This window comes from Pristiophorus japonicus, chromosome 8 (genome assembly GCF_044704955.1).
Source record: "Pristiophorus japonicus isolate sPriJap1 chromosome 8, sPriJap1.hap1, whole genome shotgun sequence".
Lineage (NCBI taxonomy): Eukaryota > Metazoa > Chordata > Chondrichthyes > Pristiophoridae > Pristiophorus > Pristiophorus japonicus.
The window spans coordinates 201,631,840-201,653,698 of record NC_091984.1 but is presented as its reverse complement, the minus strand read 5'-3'; the positions used below and the strand labels follow the sequence as shown (position 1 = coordinate 201,653,698).

At 45.7% G+C, this 21,859-nt stretch overlaps 1 protein-coding gene and 1 long non-coding RNA gene across 2 annotated transcripts in view; one reads left to right on the top strand and one right to left on the bottom strand.

Moving 5' to 3' along the window:
* LOC139268921 (uncharacterized) overlaps positions 1 to 19,498 on the top strand; it is an 85,645-nt gene extending 66,147 nt beyond the window's left edge. Inside the window, exon 3 of the long non-coding RNA XR_011594132.1 lies at positions 19,240 to 19,498. This is a non-coding gene — a long non-coding RNA (uncharacterized lncRNA). The remainder of the gene's footprint in view (positions 1 to 19,239) is intronic.
* LOC139269241 (transmembrane protein 132D) overlaps positions 1 to 21,859 on the bottom strand; it is a 1,017,604-nt gene that overhangs the window by 361,832 nt on the left and 633,913 nt on the right. The window lies entirely within an intron of this gene.

Sequence of the window (21,859 nt, the reverse complement as noted above, 5' to 3'; positions counted from 1 at the left end):
TCGCCGAGCAGAAGAAGAGGCCAGTCAGCCCCTCAGGCTCCAGCGGCCTTTTACAGGTTGGACCTCTCTGGTCCGGGACTCCCTTGTCTGGAAACATCTTTGGTTCGGCATTAGTTGAGCCTGAGGGAGAGGAGTGTTTATAAAAAAAACACACCAAACCAGCGTGTTAATTAATAAATGGGGCTGGGAGATTTCTACACGGAGAGAGAGAGCGAGGCCCGAGTTTTGCAGCCCGTGAGTTTGAAATGCAATCTCAGTGAATGTTGTAGTCTGAAGTTATCTCGGTGAGTGTTGCAATGTGTTATCTGTGCAATCTAAGTGTGCAAGACGCTGACTGGGGGCTGTGCCATGGGTCTGTAACTTTAAACGGTGTTTCAGAAAGCGGGCTCGGTTGCTGCTGCGGTGTGCGTGTGGCGATTGGCTGGGAGCGGCTGTCAGTCAATGAGTGTGTGTGATCATTGGCTGGGAGCAGCAGCTGTCAGTCAGTGTGTGTGTACGGCGATTGGCTGGAGCGACTGTCAGTCAGTGAGTGTGTGCAGTGATTGGCTGGAGCGGCTGTCAGTCAGTGAGTGTGTGCGCGGGTGCTGAGGGAGCTGCCCACAGGCTGCCAGCACACACACACACACACACACACAAACAAACAGGAGCCCGGGCGCTGTCGACAGGTACCGGTAAACCTAGACTAGGCGTGACCTCACGTGGTTCGGAAAATTCTCAGGTTCGGCACCGGGCAGGTCCCGAGGGTGCCGGACCAGAGGGGTTCAACCTGTATTTGAAAACTGAGAAACCCAGGTGAGGGGCCAATGCCACGAATGCAGGCTCACACCAAGATTTAAAAGAGGAGGAGTGAAAATATGAAAAATCAAAAAAAAAGACAGACTTGCATTTATATAGCGCCTTTCATGACCACAGGACATCTCAAAATGCTTTACAGCCAATGAAGTACTTTTGGAGTGTAATTACTGTTGTAATGTGGGAAACGCTGCAGCCAACCTGTGCACAGCAAGTTCCTATAGACAGCAATGTGATAATGACCAGATAATCTGTTTTTTATGTTGATTGAGGGATAAATATTGACCAGGGCACTGGGGATAATTCCCCCTGCTCTTCTTCAAAATAGTGCCATGGGATCTTTTACATCCACCTGAGAGGGCAGAGGAGGCCTCGGTTTAGCGTCTTATCCGAAAGACGATACCTCCGATAGTGCAGCGCTCCCTCAGCACTGCACTGGAGTGTCAGCCTGGAGCTCGAATTCCTGGAGTGGGACTTGAACCCATAACCTTGTGATTCATAGAAACATAGAAAATAGGTGCAGGAGTAGGCCATTCAGCCCTTTGAGCCTGCACCGCCATTCAATGAGTTCATGGCTGAACATGCAACTTCAGTACCCCATTCCTGCTTTCTCGCCATACCCCTTGATCCCCCTAGTAGTAAGGACTACATCTAACTCCTTTTTGAATATATTTAGTGAATTGGCCTCAACAACTTTCTGTGGTAGAGAATTCCACAGGTTCACCACTCTCTGGGTGAAGAAGTTTCTCCTCATCTCGGTCCTGAATGGCTTACCCCTTATCCTTAGACTGTGACCCCTGGTTCTGGACTTCCCCAACATTGGGAACATTCGGGGGCGAGTGTGCTACGCACTGAGCCACAGCTGACAGGAAGCTGAAGTTAGGCGATGATGAGCTTGGGTTTTAAATTACATTTTTATAGTGCTCCTCAGGTACGGAAATTGTCTCAAAGTACTTTACAGACACCACTCATGGGGAGGAAAAGGAAAAGTTAGGAAAGGAGTTTGAGGTGGAAACAGAGTTGAAGAGATGTGATTTTAGAAGGTTGTGACAAATGGAGAGGGAGATGGCAAGGTGGGGAATTTAGGGAGACTGTTCGAGAGGAAGTGTGCAAAAGTGCAGCCACTGATGGTGCAGCAGGAGGCAAGAACTTGACTCGTCTCGGAGGAGTGGAGACTGCACGCTGGGACCACGACTGGAGAGGATCGTTGAGGTAGGGTTGAATCTTAAACTCAATTTGCTTGAGAAAGGACGGTAGAATTCTGAGGACATGAGGAGGTCAGCCATTTTGAGGAACTAAACAATGAATTAGAGTAAGAGGTGGTGTAATAAACCTGGATTGCAACCCAATGGAATGCAGGGAAGAAGGAGAGTTGTAGAATAGCGCATCTGGCACTCTGAAGGAACAAGAAAAGTGAGTTCACTGGAGCAATGACTAGAGTCACATAAATAAAGTATTGAAAGATATGACGGAGCCGATTGTCAACTTACGTCTGTGTGTAAAACTGGTGTTGGTGATTGGCCACTGCTACAGTTATAGAAACTGCTCGATTGTCATTTCAATTTAATTTTGATGTTGTGTGCTGTTTTACTACTTTGCAATGAAGAGCGATAATGCATGCTGGGCATTGTAATGTGAATGCAAATGTAATTCAAAAGCTCGACAATCATACAACAGTGCTAATTAAGTACAGCAGAAGCCATTCTAATTAAAGCAGGTAGGATAGCTATGGCATAACTATTTCTTTGTCTGAAAATGGTTTTCCTATCTCTTGAATGAGCTGCTGTATGCTGCAGGAAAATGTACTGGTGTAGCTTGCCAGGTATGCGCAGTCCCAAGATAAGGTTTCAATATAAAGTAGATTGAAAAGAAAATGGATTGCAGCGAGATGGGGATAATCTAAACGACACCTTTTATTAATCTGAAGTGAAATAAAATTGGAAAAAGTACTAAACAAGGAAAGTGAAGAAAAAGTAGAAGACGGCAAATGGTAAAGAAATCGAGCTGCTGATCCATTGGGGTAAGAGCAATTAGAGGTTTGGAGAGAGGAGGAAGGTCCAATCCACCGAGTCCTGACATTTACAAACCGATTCTAAATATGCCCGAGAAGAAGAATAGCTGAAAACTGCTACAGTTTAGACACAAAGACAATTCTCAATACTTTCAAATTACTTTTTTGTGGATAACATACATTAATTAATTAAACTGGGGACTTAATTTGGGTGACCGATTTGCGGAACACCTCCAATCAGTCCATAAGCGTGACCCCAAGTTTCCGGTCGCCTGTCATTTTAATTCTCTGCCCCCCTCCCACTTTGACCTCTCTGTCCTCGGCCTCCTGCACTGTTGCAATGAAGCTCAATGTAAGCTCAAGGAACAGCCCCATATCTTTCGATTAGGCACTCTTCAGCCTTGAGTTCAATCATTTCAGATCATTTTTTACGGACCTGCAGCTGTTGGTGATTATTCCCATTTGCACCTTCTCTAGACCCATCTTTTGTTTCTTTACTTGTCCCATTTACCATCTCCTTTTGCCTTGTACTATTATCCCTTTTTGTCATTTAATCTCACCTACCTTCCACCCTGTCCATGAGACTGGCGTTTCAGAACGCCTTTCCCAGTCCGGGCCCCCTCGCCTGCAGGTAGCCACTCTGGCTTTGTGCTTTCAGATCATGAACCAGAGGCCCAGGAGCCTGTCCGTGAGCCATCCAGTGCCGGTGATGGTGAGGACAAGGAGGAGGCGGAAGACAGCTGTCTCCCAGTTACTGAGGAGCCAGCGGCCTCAGTGAGCCACATACACATTGTGTCATAAGTCAGCATGTAATAGGATCGGTCATAGTTAACATTTAGAAGTTGGCCTTTTTGTCATAAATACTGAGTCAGAAATAATTTTCAGCATCTTTAGATGTCGCCTTGATTAAGGTAAGAAAAATGTTTGCTTGTTTAAGATTGCTGTCAGTGTTTGTGTGATGTGACTGTCATTAGGAAAATGTGAGCAGGAAAAAAAGTTGCTGCATTCAACTGACATCAAAGGAGAAATTAGGGAGAGATGTGAGGTAAAATAATGGCCCCAAACCTGTGGTATTTCCTCCATGTAGGTATAGTCACAATGTGACCTTTATACATTTAATTCAAGTAAAAGTCTCTGTCATTTCAATTACCTCAGTTTGAATTTACAGCAATCTATTAAACAGATATTGCAAATCAACCTTTCACTGACTTGTACATGTCATTTTATGCCACCAAGCAGAGCGAATGCAGACTCAGTTGAACCATTCAGAAGCAAATGGACGGATTCATGGTTTAACAGAGAAACTACGGGCCCACAATTCCACATAGTTTTTTTGGCGCAGTTGTAGAGGCACTTACCCAACTGCGGCAAAAGTTCCAAGTTTCGCCGACGCAGATGGCCTTAAGCTCTGTGGGTGGAGCTTAAGGTCTGCACCGAAAAACTGAGGTTGCCAGGGCAACAAGGGACACACTGAAGGGCTGAGGCACAAATAAAGCATTTCCCCTTTGTAAAATAGATCATTAAGTGAGACTTGGGACAACAGATTAAAATCTTAATATATGAAACAATATGAAATTCCTTTGTTCCTTTTTAGCATTTATAGGGCCCAAGTTTCGAGCCGCGCAGTCCCGACCTGGACGCCCGTTTTTCGCGCCACAAAGTGCGCCTAAAAAAACCCTCCATATTCTCCACCTCCCTGCAGGTCCTCTGGCCCTCAGCACAGCGCAGCAGAAGCTGTAGGGGGCGGAGCTAGGACCCTGTGCCGAAAACAGTGCCGGGAGTTCTGCACATGTGCTACAGTGGGCACGCAAGTGCAGTAGCTCCTGGCGCCTGAAACTGTGTGGGAGGGGCCCGAAGCACGCAGCCTCTAGCCCTGGTCCAATGGCCTCACTGGGGCTGCGTGAATAAGGCTCCTCCCACGGCCAGCTCCTGCTTCCTCCCGACCCGACCCGACTCCTGCTTCCCGCCCCCCACCCCCGGACCGGACCCGACACCCGCTGCCCCCCCGCCCACCCCCGACACCCGCTCCCCCCGCCCCCGACCGGACCCGACACCCGCTCCCCCCCGCCCTCGGACCGGACCCGACACCCGCCCCCGGACCCGACACCCGCTTTCCCCCACCCTCCCGCCCCCGGACCGGACCCGACAGCTGCTCCCTGCCACACCCCCCGCCCCCGCCTCCGGACTGGATCCGACCTGACCTCCCTCCCCCCGACCCGAACCGAACCGACCTCCCTCCCACCACCCCCCCGACCCGAACCAACGCCACCTACCTGTAAATCTGGGGCTGGGGACGGGCACGCTGTTGGAGGGCTCCCGGTGCTGCAGTCGGTAAGTAGAAAATGTTTTATTTATTGATTTAAAAAAAAAAATTATTTCTTATTTTTTTTTGATTGATTTATTGGTTGATTTATTGATGTATTTATCATTTATTATTGATGATGGCTGTTTATTTGTAAAACTGAAGTGTTTAATGTTTGTAAACTTCCCTTTAAACACCCCTCTCCCCCCATTCCCTACGCCTGATTTTCTAAAGTGTAGACAAGGTTTTTTCGAGCGTACAAAAATCTTCACTTACTCCATTCTAAGTTAGTTTGGAGTAAGTTTTCACTCATGAAACTTTGAAAACAGGCGTAAGTGGCCGGACACGCCCCCTTTTGAAAAAAAAATTCTGTTCCAAAGTGAAACTGTTCTAACTGACTAGAACTGGAGCAAACTAAATGACGAGAATTCCGATTTCTAAGATACTCCGTTCTACACCAGTTGCTCCTAAAAATCAGGAGCAAATCATGTGGAAACTTGGGGCCATAGATTTTTTTCACCTCTACAGTGCCGGTGCCGCTGCAATCCCGGGCCAAAAGGTCCCCGCACCCCGGTGCCGTGTCTTCTTCATGAAAGAATGGCGTCTTCTCTGCGCCGATTTCCTTAAGTATAGGTAAGGTTTTTCAGAAGGGTGCAGTGCGCCGTTTTAGAAAAAAATCGTACTTACCCACACTCGCTTAAATGGCCAGAAATGATGCACCCGGCAGGTTCCGCCACCCGTGACGTAAAAAAATTGGGAACTAAAAAAAATCGGACATACCTACTTTAGAATGGTGCAGAAACTTTGACAAAACTTGCAGATTTTAGTCTGCTCAAAAAAAGTGTAGGCCAAAAAAGCAGCGCAGAATGGTGGCGAAAATTCAGCCCATTGGTAGTTGCTGAGACAAGAGACAGATGGAAATCGTCTGGATCAGTATAGATTGAGAAGCTAATTGGTGGGGTGGGCTAAAATGAATGGTCTTTTCTCATTTCTACTTTCTTATATTCTTAGGAATCCATATTTATACATAATGTGAGGCTTTTCAAATAAAGTGAAATCATTGACATATTAGCAAGAATAAAAAATATGCTCTGTGTTATCTAGTAATTCTATAGTTGATCAAGTCTGTTAGAAAACAATTAATTTCATCACTATAAGTAATGGTTAGATGAAGTACAAGCAAGTAAAAGGCACTTAATAAAGATACTTTGGGACATCCCTGAAGTGGAGGCCCCTTCTCAGAAATGTCCATTGAGAAGAACGGTAATGATAATATATCAATGCAGCAAATCCACATTTTAGTGCCGTTTAGTGACTAGAAAATGCATCAAATATTAATGAATGTTGATAAGATGCTCATCATATTTCATTTATTTGAAAGATGAAAATAATTCAGTTGCACTTCCAATAAAGCAGATTGTTGTAGCACATGCATGTGAGTGTTTAGGTTGAAGTAGTTCAGCTATTGATTGTAAGTATAGAGCTGAAACAATCACTTGTACCTAAATTATATATGTAAATGTAGCACCAGTCATTGTAATATCTCGGATGCAGTAAGTCAGCCAGCAAAGGCTGGTGTTAATTTGAAATAAATGTGATTTTTCTGAGCAAGAAGTAAACAAGACATGTTTCAGCCTGCTGTTTATTTTTAAATATTGCTTTAAGGACTCAAATATCATTAACAACCTGTTCTCATAAATCAAAACATTCTCCCCAATAGAATTTAGGGGCCTTAAATCAGAGCTATGTTCCCCCATGACTCTCTCCATATGCTTATGGAGGGAGTCACAGCACGCAGGGATGGAAGAGATCTCCCCAGGACACCTAAATAGCCTGTTTGCAGATTGCCCAGCAGAGCACAAGCAGGAATGTGGTCAGGAAGACCTGGCTGCAGTGCCGAAAACCTTTCAATAGAAACATAGAAATCTACAGCGCAGAAGGAGGCCATTTCGGCCCATTGTGTCCGTGCCGGCCGACAAAGAGCCACACGGCCCTCAATCAGCAGCCCTGAAGGTTACATGTAAACCTATAAACAACGAACAATGGTGGAAAGTTAAAGAGCACCCAGTCCAACCAGTCCACCCAACACAACTGCGATACCCATGCATCGCAACATTTTATACTCCACCCCAACCAGAGCCATATGATCTCCTGGGAGAGGCAAAAAGAGATAAAAACCCAGGCCAATTGGGAAAACAAATCTGGGAAAATTCATCTCCGACCCATCCAGGCGATCAAAACTAGTCCAGGAGATCACTTTGGCCGTATTCGATTCCCTGAAGTACTTACCATCATATTTTCGCCAGCTAGAGGTTATCCAATCTAATCCCACTTACCAGCTCTAGGCCCAAAATCCTGCAGGTTACAGCACTTCAAGTGCTCATCCAAGCAACTTTTAAATGTGGTTCTGCCTCTACCACCCTTACAGGCAGTGAGTACCAGACCACCACTACCCTCTGCGTGAAGAAGCCTCTCCTCAAATCACCTCTAAACCTTCTACCAACTACCTTAAAACTATGCCCCATCATAATTGACCCCTCCACCAAGGGAAATAGGCCCTTGCTATTCACTATATCCAGGCCCCTCAAAATTTTATACACCTCAATGAGGTCTCCTCTCAACCTCCTCTGTTCCAAGGAGAACAAATCCAGCCTATCCAATCTGTCCTCATAGCTAAGATTCTCCATTCCAGGCAGCATCCATGTAAATCTCCTCTGCACCCTCTCCAGTGCAATCATGTCCTTCCTATAATACGACGACCAGAACTGCATGCAGTACTCCAGCTGTGGCCTAACCAGCGTATTATAAAATTTAAGCATTACCTCCCTGCTCTTGTATCCTATGCCTTGGCCAATAAAGGCAAGCATTCCGTATGCCTTCTTAACCACCTGATCCACCTGGCCAACTACTTTCAGGGGTCTGTGGACAAGCACTCCACGGTCTCCTTTGTTCATCTACACTTCTAAGTGGCTGACCGTTTAATGTGTATACCATTACCTCACACTTCTCCAGATTAAATTTCATTTGCCACTGTTCTGCCCATCTGACCAGTAGATTGATATCCTCCTGCATGACTTATCAACCACACAGCCAATTTTAGTGTCATCTGCAAACTTCTTAATCATACCCCCTATATTCAAATCTAGATCATTCATGTGTACCACAAAAAGTAAGGGACCCAGTACTGAGCCCTGTGGAACCTCACTGGAAACATCCTTCCAGTCACAAAAACATCCATCAACCATTACCCTTTGCTTCCTACCTCTAAGCCAATTTTGGAGCCACCTTGCCATTTTACCCTGGATCCCATGGGCTTTAATCTTCGTGACCAGTCTGCCATGTGGGACCTTATCAAAACCTTTGCTAAAGTCCATATATACGACATCGTACACACTACCCTCATCAACCTGTCTGGTTACCTCCTCGAAAAATTCAATCAGGTTAGTCAAACACGATCTTCTCTTAACAAATCCGTGCTGGCTGTCCCTGATTAATCAGGGGAGCGGAAGGAGCAGCGTGGCGACATACCACTCCAGGGAGCAGCTCATGCTGGAGCAGGAGAGCAACGGCAGTGAAGAGGGACGTCACCAAGATCCAGGTCGGTGATTGGAGCGTGGGCAGGTAATACAGGAGCAGCGAGGTCGGGGTCAAGGAGTGGCGACATATTGTAGAGGGGAGTGATTGGGGCCCAGGAGAGGCGTGTGTTCGGGGCCCGGAAAAGGCGGGGGCCCAGGGGCATTACGGGCCAACCCACACTGCGATATGTGTGCGTGCTAGGTCCGTGCAGCAGAGGTGGTCTCTAATCGTCTTGGTTAATCCTTGCCACTGGACAAAGACCTAGCTCTGTCAAGCCCGTGTGGTGGCTGGCATGCAACGGCCACCACACGTTAAAAAAATCCACGCACAGGCATCTTCCACCCTTCAAGATTTAGTTCGGGACCTGGAATATTAGGTCCTTCATTGAAACACCTGTGAACTTTTTGACGTGGAAGCAAGTCATCCTCGATTCGAGGGACTGCCTATGATGATGATTCCTTGCCTTTCTAAATGTAGATTTATCCTGTCCTTCAGGATGTTTTCCAATAATTTCCCCACCACTGAGGTTAGGCTGACAGGCCTGTAACTACTCGGCCTATCCCTTTCTTCCTTCTTAAACAAGGGTACCACATTAGCAGTGATCTCAGTAGATCACGAAATGTTAGTACAAAGCCACACTCAACCTCATTCTGCTCAACACCCCCCCATCACTCTGCCTTCCCTACCCTACCTCACGACATCATTACATCAATTAGCCTTGCATCTCCACCCATCCTTCTCTCTATCTACATTATCACATCCCCATCTCACTAGCCACCCCTCACACTCACCCTTATCCGAGTGCAATCACACCAACTAACAACACACAAGGGTAGGCACTTGGGTGTTTTATGCAATGTTCATGTAAAGTTTCTGTTGATGCACTGTCAAACATTGAAGCATTTATTTTCAACACTTTCTTATCTTGGACAGATTTGTGTGCACCTTTGGAATTGGCTTAGTGAGTTGCAGTGAATGGTGAGACGTAAGGGTACACCCCGCAATGTTGGTGAGTGTGAAAGGAATGGCTTGGGCATTGCAGAGATGCTTTATGGTGTTGTTGTGGGGTGGTGCCAACCTGGAGCATCATGTGGCAGCCAGGGTGTACAGTGTCACGTGAACTAAATCTAGCCATGGTGAGGCCATCCCTGGCCGCTTAGGCAGCAATGTGCTCGACTGCTGATGCCCTCTGACTTGTGCAGCGTCAGGTGATTGCGGAGAAGGTGTGTGTTGTTGTTGTTGGTGCTGCTGGTGTTGGGGCTGATCGTGGTTCGATTCCGAGGACCAAGGTGAAGCAGTATAAATGGTACACATGCTGATGTAATAGATGGCAGGTGAAGTTGGGATGATAGAAGCAAACTGTCAATGGCGAGAGAGGTTGTTCCAATGAGGTGACACAGGATAGAGAGTTTGCTCCAAACATTGAAAGCTCAAAATGTCTTCCAAATGGAGTATGCACCAGCTTCTAAGCTTGGACATTGAACAGCTGTGAGGTGGGAGCTTTTATAGCACATTTCAAGCTGTTAAGTAATCAGCTGATTCAATGGCCATTCAACTCCCTCCTCAGGTTAACAGACATGGTTCCCGAGCAGCATGGATCCCGTGGGCGAGGCAGTTAGAGAAAAGGTAAGGTTATTATTAATGATCTATCAACAAGGCAATAATCAGTTTAATTGGGTCGCCCGCTGCTCCGCACTGACTGACCCGACATTGGGAAAAGCGCGTGGCAGCGGGGTCCCAACCCGCTGTCAAAAAATACCCACTTCCCACCCTAGCCGCCACCAATCCCACCCGCTAAACCTCCAGAAAATTCCGGCTTAGGTTTTCCTCCAATATTTATTCCCTTCCTTCCCCATGTACAATATAAACTCTACCCTGTCTAAGAGGCAAAGCCTGTTGCCAATTCTGCTCGATACAGCCAATAGGAAGCGTGCAAGAACATCCTGGGTGATGCATTTCAGTATTTACTTCAAAAGAAAGGAAAAGCTCACATTTATGCAGCATCTTTGACGACCTCAGAACGCCTCAAAGCAATTCACAGCCAATGAAGTACTTTTGATGTTTAGTCACTGTTGTAATTAAGGAAACGAGGCAACCAATTTGTGCACTGCAAATCCCACAAACAGCAATGTGATAATGACCAGATAATCTGCTTATATGGTGTTCGTTGAGGGATAATTGTTGGCCAGGGTAGCGGGAGGACTCCCCTGCTCTTCACGAATCTTTTACATCCACCTGAGCACTGCACTGGAGCTTCAGCCTAGATTATAGGCCTAAATATCCAGAGTGCGGCATGAACTTCCGACTCAGAGGTGAGAGTACAACCATTGAGCCAAGGCCGACACCTGAAGATGCTTGCTCGTGGTTTCACAGGTGTTCGCAACACCTCCAGTACCTCACCTAAGGGGCCTTTCTTCCAGTGCAAATGAGCATCAGTATACTATTTATCTATGAGCAGAATTAAAATTGTGCCATGTCATGTCCTCATCCAACATCCATATTATTGCCCTTTCCAAAAGTAGTCATTGGATAATGCGTTTGGCAAATAAACCATTGTGGGTACTTCCTAAATCACTGAACATGACATCCAAAGGGTCGCTGTTAGCATGATCTGTGACCGTTACACGTACGGGAAAGCAGCAATTAACTATATCTAGCAGTTTGTTTCTGGCCTCAAGTTAAACAAATTCAATGCGACCTGCTTTATATCTGAACAAGAATGAACAATGCTCCAACATGCATTAGTCTTTTCATTACGTGACAATTAACATCTTTAATGCTCATTCACAGTTCAGCAGAAAAAGCCCTTTTAAAATAGATGTTGAACTTGGAAAAAAAATGAATTGCAAGTTAGCTTCACCACACAATAGATAGTGGTCCTGCAAAGAAAACACAATGAGATCTCACATCAAACTATGTTGCAAGCAAATCATGTGGACTACTAGACTGAAAGACCATCACAACATGTTAAATCAACTACAATGAAACTCCTCCTTTTTGAAATAATGTAACCCAAGCCATTCAGGCAATTTGGATCTGACCTCTGCAAGAAGGGATATCGTACAGAAATATGTAAATGTACACCTTAACATCTTATTATTCTGAACATTGCTATCCTGTCTTCTGCTTCTGCGACCCTTCATCCTCTGTTAAAGACTAACTCAGTACTTTCTACTGCAATGGGTAGAACAGTGAGAAGGACAGCTCCTATGCTTCATCCAGGTTGGTCCACCAGGAAGCTGAGCACAATGGGAAGCGATCTCCCTGCAGTTTCCCTTCCTTTATCAACCTGGCTAACACATGCAAACTCTGCCAAGGAAAGTCTTGATTCAGATATGGAGTGTGTACGGACCGAGGAGGGCCATGCCGAAAACCGGCTTTTCCGATCTGTCAAGTTCTGGCTTGACAGATTCAACACAACCTGGGGAGAAGGGTATTCGCATGGGCGAGATTGCGCTATTTGCCCATCTCTTAAGAACATAAGAAATAGGAACAGGAGTAGGCCATATGGCCCCTCGAGCCTGCTCCGCCATTCAATAAGATCATGGCTGATCTGATCATGGACTCAGCTCCACTTCCCTGCCCGCTCCCCATAACCCCTTATCTCCTTATCGTTTAAGAAACTGTCTATTTCTGTTTTAAATTTATTCAATGTCCCAGCTTCCACAGCTCTTTGAGGCAGCGAATTCCACAGATTTACAATCCTCAGAAGAAATTTCTCCTCATCTCTGTTTTAAATGGGCGGCCCCTTATTCTAAAATCATGCCCTCTAGTTCTAGTCTCCCCTATCAGTGGAAACATCCTCTCTGCATCCACCTTGTCAAGCCCCTTCATAATCTTATACATTTCGATACGATCACCTCTTATTCTTCTGAATTCCAATGAGTAGAGGCCCAATGTACTCAACCTTTCCTCATAAGTCAACCCCCTCATCCCCGGAATCAACCTATTGAACCTTCTCTGAACTGCCTCCAAAGCAAGTATATCCTTTTGTAAATATGGAAACCAAAATTGCACGCAGTATTCCAGATGTGGCCTCACCAATACCCTGTATAGCTGTAGCAAGACTTCCTGCTTTTATACTCCATCCCCTTTGAAATAAAGGACAAAATACCATTGGCCTTCCTGATCACTTGCTGTACCTGCATACTATCCTTTTGTGTTTCATGCACAAGTACCCCCAGGTCCCGCTGTACTGCGGCACTTTGCAATCTTTTCCCATTTAAATAATAACTTGCTCTTTGATTTTTTTTCTGCCAAAGTGCATGACCTCACACTTTCCGACATTATACTCCATCTGCCAAATTTTGCCCACTCACTTAGCCTGTCTATGATCTTTTGCAGATTTTTTGTGTCCTCCTCACACATTGCTTTTCCTCCCATCTTTGTATCGTCAGCAAACTTGGCTACGTTACACTCAGTCCCTTCTTCCAAGTCGTTAATATAGATTGTAAATAGTTGGGGTCCCAGCACTGATCCCTGCGGCACCCCACTAGTTACTGTTTGCCAACTAGAGAATGAACCATTTATCCCGACTCTCTGTTCTCTATTAGTTAGTCAATCCTCTATCCATGCTAATATATTACCCCCAACCCCGTGAACTTTCATCTTATGCAGTAACCTTTTATGTGGCACCTTGTCAAAATGCCTTCTGGAAGTCCAAATACACCATACCCACTGGTTCCCCTTTATCCACCCTGTTCGTTACATCCTCAAAGAACATCCAGCAAATTTGTCAAACATGACTTCCCCTTCATAAATCCATGCTGATTCTGCCTGACCAAATTTTGCTTTTCCAAATGTCCTGCTACTGCTTCTTTAATAATGGACTCCAACATTTTCCCAACCACAGATGTTAGGCTAACTGGTCTATAGTTTCCAGTTTTTTGTCTGTCTCCTTTTTTAAATAGGGGCGTTACATTTGCAGTTTTCCTATTTGCTGGGACCTCCCCAGAATCCAGGGAATTTTGGTAAATTACAACCAATGCATCCACTATCCCTACCGCTACTTCTCTTAAGACCCGAGGATGCAAGCCATCGGGTCCAGGGGATTTATCTGCCTTTAGTCCCATTATCTTACTGAGTACCAGCTCCTTAGTGATAGTGATTGTGTTAAGTTCCTCCCCCCCGATAGCCCCTTGACTATTCGCTGCCTTGCCCAGTGAATGTCCTTAAAACTCTTGTGCCTGGTAAAAGCTGGCGCATAGCCTATTTTTACCAGCATAAGAGTTTTAAAACAAAAAAAAACATTTAAAATTAAATGTTAAAACATATTTTTATGTTAAAAACCCTGCCCACTAAGGTAAGTTTATTTTAAACCCTAATTACAAAACTTTTTTAAAAAATGAGAAAAATACATCTATATTTTTAAAACCCATGTATTAACTTTAATTTAAATTAATGTTAAACATGAGGTCTGTTTTTTAATTTTTTTATTTGTGTTTAAGTCGTGGGGGGGGGGGGGGGTGTTCTTATTCATAATAATGAGAACTCCTACTTACAGAGTTCCCATTATTATGAATGAGAATACTGTACCCTGATTGGGTGTCCAGGCCCACGTGACTCCAGCTCTATGTCCGTTCAGACATGCAGGTGCTCCGATGCTCATGCCCCTTTGGCCTCAGGTGAATTTATAATAGGGAACAAAGAAATGGCAGACCAATTGAACAAATACTTCGGTTCTGTCTTCACAAAGGAAGACACAAATAACCTTCTGAATGTATTAGGGGACAATAGGTCTAGTGAGAAGAAGGAACTGAAGGATATCCTTATTAGGCGGGAAATTGTGTTAGGGAAATTGATGGGATTGAAGGCCGATAAATCCCCGGGGCCTGATAGTCTGCATCCCAGAGTACTTAAGGAAGTGGCCCTAGAAATAGTGGATGCATTGGTGATCATTTTCCAACAGTCTATTGACTCTGGATCAGTTCCTATGGACTGGAGGGTAGCTAATGTAACATCACTTTTTAAAAAAGGAGGGAGAGAGAAAAGGATAATTATAGATCAGTTAGCCTGACATCAGTAGTGGGGAAAATGTTGGAATCAATCATTAAGGATGAAATAGCAGTGCATTTGGAAAGCAGTGACAGGATCGGACCAAGTCAGCATGGATTTATGAAAGGGAAATCATGCTTGACGAATCTTCTAGAATTTTTTGAGGATGTAACTAGCAGAGAGGACAAGGGAGAACCAGTGGATGTGGTGTATTTGGACTTTCAAAAGGATTTTGACAAGGTCCCGCACAAGAGATTGGTGTGCAAAATTAAAGCACATGGTATTGAGGGTAATGTACTGATGTGGATAGAGAACTGGTTGGCAGACAGGAAGCAGAGAGTCGGGATAAACGGGTCCTTTTCAGAATGGCAGACAGTGACTAGTGGAGTGCCGCAGGGCTCAGTGCTGGGACCTCAGCTCTTTACAATATACATCAATGATTTAAGTGAAGGAATTGAGTGTAATATCTCCAAGTTTGCGGATGACACTAAACTAGGTGGCAGTGTGAGCTGTGAGGAGGACGCTAAGAGGCTGCAGGGTGACTTGGACAGGTTAGGTGAGTGGGCAAATGCACGGCAGATGCAATATAATGTGGATAAACATGAGGTTATCCACTTTGGGGACAAAAACACGAGGGCAGAATATTATGTGGATGGTGGCAGATTAGGAAAAGGGGAGGTGCAACAAGACCTGGGTGTCATGGTTCATCAGTCACTGAAAGTGGGCATGCAGGTACAGCAGGCGGTGAAGAAAGTAAATGGTATGTTGGCCTTCATAGCTAGGGGATTTGAGTATAGGAGCAGGGAAGTCTTACTGCAGCTGTACAGGGCTTTAGTGAGGCTTCACTTGGAATAGTGTGTTCAGTTTTCGTCTCCTAATCTGAGGAAGGACGTTCTTGCTATTGAGGGAGTGCAGCGAAGGTTCACCAGACTGATTCCAGGGATGGCTGGGCTGTCATATGAGGAGAGACTGGATCAACTGGGCCTTTATTCACTGGAGTTTAGAAGGATGAGAGGGGATCTCATAGAAACGTATAAGATTCTGACAGGATTGGACAGGTTAGATGCGGGAAGAATGTTCCTGATGTTGGGGAAGTCCAGAACCAGGGGACATAGTCTTAGGATAGTGGGTAGGCCATTTAGGACTGAGAGGAGAAACTTCTTCACTCAGAAAGTTGCTAACCTGTGGAATTCCCTGCCGCAGAGAGTTGTTGATGGCAGTTCATTGGATATATTCAAGAGGGAGTTAGATATGGCCCTTATGGCTAAGAGGATCAAGGGGTATGGAGAGAAAGCAGGAAAGGGATACTGAGGGAATGATCAGCCATGATCTTATTGAATGGCGGTGCAGGCACGAAGGGCCGACTGGCCTACTCCTGTACCTATTTTCTATGTTCCTATGTAAAACCGCAATCGCTGGTGGGCGCCCGAGCAAAAGGTAGGTGTGCATCTTTTCTCTTCTTTTCAGGCCACCGACAATGTTCTGCAAAAGATTTGCAGGAACGATACTTATGGTAAATTTGATAGCATATTTGTACGGGTTGGCAGGAGTGTCTTGCAATCTCACAAAAATAACCAAAAATAACATGCTCCCCTCAGCACTTTCACTCAGCATCAACTACAAGACAGCACTCGCCTAAAGTAATGTTGGCAGGAGCAGCCCTTTACAGTGAGCAACCTGAAAATAGCAATTCATTCACACTTACAGCTGGAACTGCCATTGCTCATTCACACCTACACAAAGATTAGTCTACCCACCTCAAGGATTTAGGAAAATCAACTGAAAATGCTGGAAACAGTCAGAGACTGCCTGGCCTGCTAAGTAGTTCCAGCATTTTCTGTTTCATTTTAAGATTCCCAGCATCCGCAGTAGTTTGCCTTTTGTATCAAGGACCTGGTCAACTGTGAAAAATAATTACACACACTCCGGTATAACCCTTGCTGTGTCTACATGTAACTTGGGTAAGGTGCAAGATGGCAAGTGTTACCCGTGGGACCTCACTCCAGTCAGGGAGATGGCAGGGGAGGAAATTGTAGAGAAAAAAATACTTATTTTTAAACGTATCATTAAGGGAACCTTTCATGAAATTATGATGTTCAGAAGGGCTCAATGCTCCCATCTTCAGTCATTTATATGCATTATCACACTCAGTCCAAGCATTTCAAAGACATTTACAAGCTTACAGATAGAAATAGTGGCTAATTTGTGCAGTTTCCTGTGAATAAATGTATTTAAAATTACTTTGAAGATTATGGAAGAGCTCAGCTCACAAAAGAGGACGTGGTGCAGAGACTTTCTCACCATCTGGGCACGGAATTTATTTTTGGCACTTCTAGGTCACAGTGTTCTTCATCGCTTTTTTTAATGAACGATTCTTTGGGGCTGAAATTGCCCCGCGCTGGGTTTGGCGTTTTGCTGATCGAGATTTTTTGGTGCTGGCGCGGCCCCAGGGCGGATCTGGGCTCTTTGTGCAAAAAATATGTTGGCTACCCCAGCGTACCCCCCCCCCCACCGTTACCCTGGAGATTGCGCGACGCGGCACTCAGTGCCGCGCTGATGACTTCATGGCACCGCCCTCCCCTTCTCTTAGCATCTTCAGTGCCGCCCACGGGGCCAGACGAGAGAGGGTGCCAGACTGCCTGTTGCTGGCCCAGCCGGTCGGGCCAATTGAAAATTGCCCCACTGGAGCGAGGCCTGCGCGGGGCGATAAGGGGTCGGCGCACACGGCAATAATGTCATTGGCGTGCTTGCGCCGTGCTGGTGCACCTATCGCGGTGCGTGACCCTAACCACCTTTCGCCAGCAGAGCCCCAGGGGCAAATCCACACGGGTCAATGTGGCCGCCGCGCCCACGCGCTAATGTGTTAGCCTCCGGTAGCGCCGGCCGGCAGCACTAACTGCACAAAGGGGCAATTTCAGCCCCTTTAAAGTTTAAATGTTTTGTATAATTGAGAACGTAGCTAAGGGAAAGAACAAATGCAGGATGCAATAGTTTATCTAAATAAATGTGATACTTAATTGCCATACCTTGAAATTAAATGTTACTCTAACCCATTGGTGAGTCCATGATAGCAGTCCTTGCAGTTAGAATTGGAGATTCTGTGATGTCAAAAAATTCAAACAGGCCTTGAAAGGAACCAGCTGATTTTACTAGTCAACACACTGGGAAAGTCACCCAAAAGGGAGATTGTCAAATCTATTTCTCACACAATTGGCTCTATTTTAACCCCACCTGATGGCGGGAGAGGGTCATGGAGGGGTTAAAATACGGAATTCGAGCAACCTAACCCCACCCATTAAAATGTTTACAAATCAGCCCACCAGCCAGGCTCCTGCAAAAGGCAGACGGGGCCTGATTAACATTGAGTAGTTGCGGTCCGATGACATCATCAGCGCTGTGTTGGGGAGGCCCAGGCTGTGGGATTGCCGGTAGCAGATCCGGCCGATTGGCCAAGGTAAGTGCTGAAGGTCAGCTCCTATCAGCACTCCTTGGGGTCCAGCAGAAGCAGGAATGCTCTCTCTTCCCCCCCCATCCCAGGCCTTACAAGGGAGTTTTTGGCCTTTCCCAGTCCTGATCGGGACTCCAATATCCACGCTCCCCGGCCACCAATCCGGAGCCTTCAGCCTCTACTGACTGCCAGAGACCCCTCCTCCCCCCCCCCCCCTCCACCATGGCTACAGCGTTGTGCTCTTTGCTTGCCTTCCCGTCTGTTGACTAGGCAGTCAACTTGGTTGGCTGTCAGGCGGGAGTCTGCAGAAGATTATTTAATTGAGGCCCTGCCATGATGATCAGTAGGGCCTGTGTATTTTGGCCTTGTGGGTTCTTCCCACGCCCCAGCCCCCTCCTTGCTTCCCCATTAATACCGGGCCCAATATCTCAGTCCCATCACTCCGTGTTATGCATGTACACTCAGCACTACCCTCCTTGATACTACCAACTGGTACTAAACTAGCCCCTGTACGAAAAATAAAGTGTTTTCGTGAAAGTTTTTAATTATGGCACATCATCTCACTGCCAATATGCACCACTCTGCAAATTGTTAAGTAATTCTGACAACCAGCTAATGTATTTGATATTAAAGGGACATACTGGAGTATTGCTCTTGAGTATTTATCTGCAAAATACAGCTTATATAAACTATATTTTTTTAAATTATATAATTTGAAAAATCGTCAGGAGATTTCAGGCCTCCTAATTGAGGCTGTTACCTTCTGTTCTGAGGTAGCACATGCTGCTTTTCCAGCTAATCTAATCTCCCAACTCCTCTCACTAATCAATAATATATCTAGGTCTGAACTTTTCAAAGTGCCATCATTATGGCTAAGATTAATAGCTGGAGACTCTTCTTAGCTGATACAAAAATTACAATGTTCTCTCCAAGGATCGCACAGAGCTATTGGGGATTCCATTCAAATTTCTGGTTAATAGTTCATTTGCAATGTCAGATTGATGCTATCAATGTACAAAGACGTTTAGTAAAAATATATCAGCTCACTGGTGTTTCACAGTGAAATAAAGAGATGCAGAATGTATAATTCAGCTATAATCAATTTTTAATTTTCAGGTTAATATAATATGGTGAAGGAGAGACAGAGACAGAGAACATGTCTACCATCAAGAAATATAGTCAGACACTGGAAAAATATAAACATCAATTAGTTTGACGATGTGACAAGCTAAGAGCATTACCAACAGCCTTGAACATGACTTCAGATATATTGCCTGCCATAGATCTGTTTGGCAGCAGTGTTTAGTGGTCAAATAATAAAGACGGGAATCAGAAACGCTGCCCCCTTCAGATTCTGATGCTTCTGTTCTCCATTTCCACCACAAAATAAATTCCTTGAACATTAACATTCATTGTTCTTTAACATTTTAGCGACAAATGATTCTAGTTGGATTTGCAAACTTGCCACATACTCATGAGAACCTTTCAGTTGAAAATCAAAATCAAATGCAGAACCGACTGTAAAGATGAATAGGTGCGAGACAAGCCTTAGCTCAAGTCCCATTGATTCGTTGTTCAAGTACTTTCTACATAGCACCTCTATAGAGAATCAATAGGACTCTCATGGCATCTTGTGTTTCAGTGAAAAATTGGAAGAGCAGTCTTCAGGTTCAGTTAACATCTTCCATCAAAGTAAATGCTTCAGTCAGCAATACGGTAGCTCTTAGCTCACCTTACCAAATGAACATGAAGTGTTCAATATTCGGCTTATATTCATACAATTTATACATTCGAATGTGAAGCACTATCTTGCTGAAGTGGGGCATCTTACAGTGTGCATTGTTAGAGACTTTACCCTGCACCCTTTAGTTCGAATATCATTTGCTGGAAGTGCGAGCTGATACTGGCATGGCAAGGGTGATGGGGCTTCTGGGACCTCTGTGAACGATGTGACCAACAGTGTATCTTCTTCACCAATGAGATTGAAGGATTGAGGAAGACACAGAGGAATGACAGAGAGGAAGAGGGAATTAAAGTCAAATCAGCTCCAGCAAGAGAAATAAAGGGGCAGAAACTCCCCAGTGCCCCGATTGGGGGTGGTAACCGACTCAGGGCAAGACTTCCTGCGCCCAGCGTGGAAGCCCCGGCCAGCTGCGAAATTGTGGTTACTGCCCCTCACAGGAAGTGGAGCGCAATCTCACACGCTCAACTTCCTGTTGGGGCGGTTTCCAGGCCGCGACTGGGGTGTGATCAGAAGCTCGACGCTGCTGCTCCGCGTAGTGCCGATGCAGTTCAACCCACCTCCCCTTTGGTTAAAGGGGAGGGCCGCTGTGCACTCTGCATGGCCTCTGACGGCCTCCACTGGGCCACCAGGGTGGCGTAGTGCAAAGTGGAGTGCCGGACTGCACGGCGGCGGCTCAGACTACGCCAAAGAAGAAGTCGGGTCGACCGGAGAGTCAACCAAACCATCAAGATGGCAGTGCGGGCCGCTCCCCACCACCCCTTTAACTTACGCCCCGTGAGCGGATGTCGGCCCGGTTCGTGCCCCACGAGGCTGGCACTGACATCGCTCATGGCAGCCTCACGGGGCACTGACCAATGTCCGCCGCATTGCGCAAAGGGTTCGGAGCACGGCGCTAAGGGGTCACCGCACATGGAGACGGTGTCATTGCCGGTTGCGCGGCGGCCCAGGGTGCTACCGTGGCAGCACCTTCGCTAACTCCTGCGCAATTTCACAGGAGCGCTGGTAGCGCCCTCTCCCCGGGCAAAAACTGATTTGCAGCCCGTTAGCGCCCTCCGGAGGCGCTAATAGTCATGGCAAAACGGGCCAATTTTGACCCCAAATAAAGGGAAACAGATTGCGTTCGGAGCGAGAGGAAAGGAAAAGTAAGAAAAATGTAAAATTTATAAAATCTCCAAGAGGAATTTGCTAGATATAGGAATGAGACACGCCAGTTTAAATAGCTCCCTTTGTGGACTGAAGAGGTTGATTGGCATTGCATTAACAATTAAGACTGTACTTACGCTGTTAATTATGAGCCTAACTTTCTGCGGCGAGTTTAATGGGAAATTAATGTGCAAATCCAGCAAGTTCTTAAAAATAATGGCGAGGCTAAGGGTGAGGTACCGTTTGTGAGAGGCAATCAGCGGAACGGCATAAATCGACCAGCAAGTTCTGGAGATTCACAATTCACGGCGTCTCGCTTCTTCCCCTGAACTAGCTGGCCAATTTGCGCATTAATAACGTTGTGAACTTGCTGTTACTTTTCCCGTACAATTTGGCCGATAGGATTGATGTGCTGTAATTTTGGATGTTCCTTGACACAAAGCTGGTAGTATAACATAGGAGGAGTCAGGCCGGTAATCTGATAGCTCACCCCCCTAAAACCATCTCCACGAGACAGTCTCCCTCCATTTAGGCTTCATACTAGCTCCACCATGTTGCAAAGTGAAGCCTGGCTACTTGTTAATAGAGAGTCCATACTCCTGCAAACTCTCTCCTTACATTAAAAAAGTTATTTGGCATTATAAAGCAGGTGCTCAAGCATGCATTGGAGAGCTCTGCCATTGGGCAGAGAGTAACATAGCAGCCTGCTGTCTCAACCACGCAGTTAAATCAGACAATCAGTGCTAAAGATGTGCAAATCACCACCTATAGGGCCCAAGTTTTGGCTGGAGTTGCTCCTATTTTTTTGGAGCAACTAGTTTAGTTTGAAGTATCTTAGAAATCGCAATT